Here is a 6,000-nt window from a genome sequence, read left to right as displayed (position 1 = left end):
ATGAAGAAAACAAAACTTTTACATTTATCTAACATGTTGACCTTAATTGTACGTGAGCATTCTTACTAGACCTTAAGTTTTGTTGAACCCGACCTTGATCATACATAGTAACTGGCTCTAGAATTCCCAGGATACATGCTACATCAGCTCACCAAGGTCTATTTTTTTTAAAAAAAAAAAAAAATTAATTTTGGTAATTTAAGTTTGTTTTTTGTTTTTTGTTTTTTTTGTTTTTTTTAGATAGAACCTTAATTAAGGGACAAATGATTTAGACATAGCTTAGTGGAATACTTACTTTTTTTTAAGTGTTCGGTTTTAACTGGTGAGCACTTATGAAAATGTAAAATTTTAAGTAATAATATTTTTTTTACCAAACTGTATAAAGTTGATATTTGAAAATTATACATTAACATGAACACAATAGATACCATATAACTCATTTTCTATTTATGTATAAATCACAAACATTATTCAAAGTGAATTATGTGAATAGTACAAAAGTCAAATTAGAACACCAAAAATAAAAAAGAACTCAGGGAGTAACTTCCAAAACTATGCTCAGCAATGCTATTTGCATCCATTGCATCTAGAATCATAGATTACGTATCAATAAATAGTGTCAGATAATATAAACTCTCTGATTAGAGTGATTTCCATTGATCAATATTTATAGGGTTACAATGAGAAACCTAATCATATTAGGTAACTATAAAATATGTACAGATATAAAGATAATCTTATACAAAATATATCCTAAACCTAAGATGAGAATATTCTATGGATATTCTATATCACACCCTCGCAGTCAGAGCGGGAGAAAATCGGATGCTCAGACTGGATCTGAATCACGCATCGAGCGGTAAGGATAGTATGGTAACCCATGATCAAAAGAGAAGTAGTAGACATGTGCCGGTGATGACGATGAGAAGCAACAGCCACGACCTACATAGAGTAGAGATAAGCACTGCTAGGCCGGAGGAGAAGGAGAAGGAGAAGAGCCGCACACAGACTTGGGCTAAGTTGCAGATCCAGAGAAGAAGCAGCTAAGGGATCAAACCATCATCGGGGAGAAGACACTACACTACTACGTGAAATCACAGTTGAATAAAAACAAATAAAATTGCGCAAGAAAAGATTAAATTCCACCGCTTGAAATTAATCTCAAAAGAGAAACCCAGGTAGCAAGAATCAATACTCCACACTCCCATTTCATGATCCAACACTTTATCGCAGTCTTGCAGGTGCTTTACAGTACCTCACTTTTACTCGCCCTGATATAGCTTATGCAGTTCAGCAGGTTTGTTTATTTATGCATGATCCCAGAGTGGCTCATTATGATGCATTGAAACGAATTCTGCGATACATTCAGGGTACCATTGATCATGGGTTACATTTATATCCTTCGGCTCCAAAGAACTTGATTACATATACTGACGCAGATTGGGGCGGGTGTCCAGACACTCGTCGCTCCACTTCCGGTTACTGTTGTTTCTTGGGTGACAATCTCATTTCTTGGTCATCTAAGCGTCAGCATACTCTCTCTAAATCAAGTGCAGAGGCAGAATACAGGGGCGTCGCAAATGTTGTTTCTGAGGCGTGTTGGCTCCGCAACCTTCTTTTAGAGCTACATTGCCCTCTCCGGCAGGCTACTCTTGTTTATTGTGATAATGTCAGTGCAATCTATCTATCTCACAATCCCGTACAGCACCAACGCACCAAGCATGTCGAAATGGACATTCATTTCGTTCGAGAAAAGGTGGCGTTGGGGCATGTACGGGTATTACACGTTCCGTCTCGGTATCAGTTTGCAGACATTTTCACGAAAGGCCTACCCCGACAACTCTTTATGGATTTCAGGTCCAGTCTTAGCGTACGTCCTCCTCCCGCTATGACTGCGGGGGTGTGATAGAATATAGGATTAATATTCTAGGTATTCTGTTATCGTTGGATATATTTTGTATATATTGTGTAATTATCTTTTGAGATTTCCTAACGTGATTAGGACTCACACTTGTAACCCTATATATTGAGATCAATGGAATCGACTCCAAGCTGAGGAGTTTATATTATCTAACATGATAGAATATAGGATTAATATTCTAGGTATTCTGTTATCGTTGGATATATTTTGTATATATTGTGTAATTATCTTTTGAGATTTCCTAACGTGATTAGGACTCACACTTGTAACCCTATATATTGAGATCAATGGAATCGACTCCAAGCTGAGGAGTTTATATTATCTAACATGGTATCACAGCTTTAGGTTACGATCTAGCTTCCGCAATTTTATTATTTTTTTAGCAGCCATCTTTGTCCTCTTTCCACGGAAAGTTATTCATTAGTGCTTTTGCAGGCTCTTTTCCACCGCCATTAATTGATCCATTTAACAATTAATTCCTTTTCTCAGTTATATTCTTTTGTTTTAAGTTTGGTGTGCCTGCCTACTTCCTGCCACTAATCCCATGGCCAAAGATGACGAAATCCCCTCTTCCTCTTCTTCCTCTGATTATCATCCTGCTTTAGGTGTTAATAACATCAAGAATGTATTTCCACTTATTCTTGATCGAGAGAAAGTCCAATATTCCAATTGGGTTGAATTATTTGAGTGTCACACACATGCCTATAATGTTCTTGATCATATTGACCCTAAAACAACTAAACCGACGGATATATCGGATGAGATGTGGAAACGACTTGACTCCATTGTCAAGAACTGGATTTATAGCACAATCTCCAAGGATTTGCTAGAAACAGTTATAGAAAAAGGAGCTACGGCTCAACAGATTTGGGACAAGCTTAAGGCGATTTTTCAAGACAATAAAACTACTAGAGCCGTCTATCTTGAAAATCAGTTCAATGCCTTACATCTCTCAAATTTTTCAGATATTTCTTCTTATTGCCGTGAATTGAAGAATTTAAAAGATCAACTAGCCAATGTTGATCAACCGGTGTCGGAGCAAAAATTGGTTATTCGATTGGTCTCGGGACTCGTCAACACTGATTTTGATACGGTTGCTGCTATGATACAGCAAACTGACCCTCTTCCTTCATTCGAAGTTGCTCGTTCTCGCTTGTTACTTGAGGAATCGAGACGTGCTAATGACACCACTGCTCAAGCTTCATCTTTTGTGACTCAGACCTCCAACACGGCTTCTTCAGGAACTAACACCGCAACCCCAGCCCAGCAGCAAAACTCGACGGCCGGCAGGGGTAGTGGCGCCGGTGGTCGGAGCAAGGGCCGCGGCCGTGGCCCCTAAGCTGTGATACCATGTCAGATAATATAAACTCTCTGATTAGAGTGATTTCCATTGATCAATATTTATAGGGTTACAATGAGAAACCTAATCATATTAGGTAACTATAAAATATGTACAGATATAAAGATAATCTTATACAAAATATATCCTAAACCTAAGATGAGAATATTCTATGGATATTCTCTATCAAATAGTAACGACTAAGATGATGTTAAAAGTAATCTAACTTTCATAGGTCAAGTAAAGCAACATACAAAAACACTTATTTTGCTCTTAATCTTGAAGTAATCCATGTATAACAGTGTGAAAATGGCTTTGCGCAAGAGATATTACATATAAAGTAGCAACCCGACTTAACTCATTTTGCATAATGAAGTTGCTTATCAAAAGATGAGGCAATCAAAGTACTACGTTTTACATATCAATGCATCCAATTCAATGAAGTCCATCTCAACTGCCTTCCACAAAAATTAACACAATTATATACCAAAAATGAGATGAATATACTCCTTATTACACAATTAGAAGTTAATTAATTATCCCTTAATAAAAATGCGGTAGGCACATAATTAAGGCCACATGCATAAGTATAATAATGCCCATATTAGGAGCATCTCAAAAAAGCTTTTATAAGGATTAAGAAGATGTTTAACTGATCTTAATACCAAGAGTAATTGCTAAGGCAAAGTTAGGCAAATGTCAAAATTTATGACAAAGTTGAAAGGAGTTAGGCAATCAACTACACAATATTCCTCGTGAAAAAACTAACAATATTTAGCCTCTCATCTTTTTTTGGTTATTTTTTATCACCTTCAATCACCAAACCTTTTGTTTGGTCTCACAATTGCCTATGATGTGATAAGTACTTCCATCTAACATAAAATTTCATGCCATAGAGAGAAGCTGAGTGAGAGCTATTGTTATCGGGGTTTCTTTCAAATTATCTCTTATCTCGTATGATAGGCGGTCGCACACCTAACAAAATTAATACCTAACTAAACCTCCTAATTACGTAGTAGGGTAAGTCAGGGTCGATCCCACAGAGAAGGTAATATCAATAATGGATTACTATGAATCAAAACTAGTCGAGTCAATCAAAATAGGGCTGAAAATATTATACTTCTAAAGCAAGAAAATCAAATAATAAAAACATCTAGAATTAAGTATCCCCACTAGCATAATCAATGTAAGACAAATTCTTACCCCAACCAATTAATTATATGTTCACAAGGAAAAGTAATCCCAAGATATAATACCAAAGGTCTCTTTCGAGTTATCAATGGCTTCTCTAATCGCAATCAAGCCTATTTTCATGGAATCATGCAAATTAGAGACATTAAGCACATTACTCTAACTTCCTAATCATCCATTCAACTATTTTCATGATGAACTTCAAACCCTTAATTAATCTATTCGATTCCGTTAAAACCCAACTTTCGTTGCGATTAAAACAAAGGAATAATAACAATACCAATTATCTCTAATCTAGTATTGGCATAAGCATAATTAATTAAGCATGAACAATATAACAATTAATTGAGAATTTCAAAGAATAAATCAAGTATCAATCATGGCTAAGGTTAAACCTAACCCTAGAATAATAATCTACTCTGACATAATAAAAGAAATAAAATAAATGAATGAGATGAAGAAAATATAATACTAGAATTAATAAAATAAAACTAGAGAGAAAACTAGGGTTCTAAACTAATGAGGGTTATGGGATAATAAAGCCAAGGAGTATTTATAATAAATCTAGGAATTAGGATAGAATTAGGAAACTAATTCGGGCTTAATTGTCCAGGAATTGTCCACACACGGGCGTGTAAGCATAGGGCACGTTCGTGTATCTCGCTGCTGCACGCGTAGCTCTTCTTAAAACGGTCATAACTTGAGCTCCAGATCTTTGTTTGAGGCGTGTAATATATCGTTGGAAAGCTCTTGAAGTCTACTTTCCAATGCAATTTGAATCACTCCAATATCATTTGTATATCAAAAGTTATGATCAAAATAGTGGACGGGACTCATATTTGCCAAGTCTTTCATCAACGCCCTTGCTTCTTTCTATCCTTATTTCATCTCGAAGACATGATATGATATCCTAGAGCAACGTAGCTTCATACTTCAATATTATTATACTCAAGATTAGCTAACCATAGTCCATTTGCATCTAAATCACCTGAAATTCATCAAAACACACAAACGGAGAGTAGTAGAGCATAACCTAAGCAAATAATGTAAAAATACAACTTAGACTTCTAAATCCATAAACAATTGACTGTAGATAAGCACCTAAAATATGTACAAATTAGGACCTATCATCGTACTTTAAGAAAATGTATGTAGTCCTAAAGATTATGTATTACAGTAGTACGTTATATATGATGTATATTTTGCTGGTTTTTGGTAACAATTATGGAATTCATTGATAATATTGTTCATTGTTTGCTATTATTAAATGTCTAATATTTTTACTTAAGCCTTTTATTCATATTATAGGGTTATGTTTTTGCTATTCGTGCTTTAATTACTTCTTTTTGCATAGTTTCTAATGCATATAGAATCGGAGGGAGAACTACTGTTGCTCCTCAATAAATGTAATACCTGATCATTGAAATATTATGAAAATGACATTGAAATGAATGGATATTTAACTATAAGCTGGCTAGATATTTAGAGAAATTAGAAGTAAGGCGGCACCGGTACAAATGTACAATAGTTGTTTAATTAAGTTGAACAA

Source organism: Chenopodium album, chromosome 11 (genome assembly GCF_948465745.1).
Source record: "Chenopodium album chromosome 11, dcCheAlbu1.1, whole genome shotgun sequence".
Taxonomy (NCBI): Eukaryota; Viridiplantae; Streptophyta; class Magnoliopsida; order Caryophyllales; family Amaranthaceae; genus Chenopodium; species Chenopodium album.
This window is presented reverse-complemented; position numbering follows the sequence as displayed.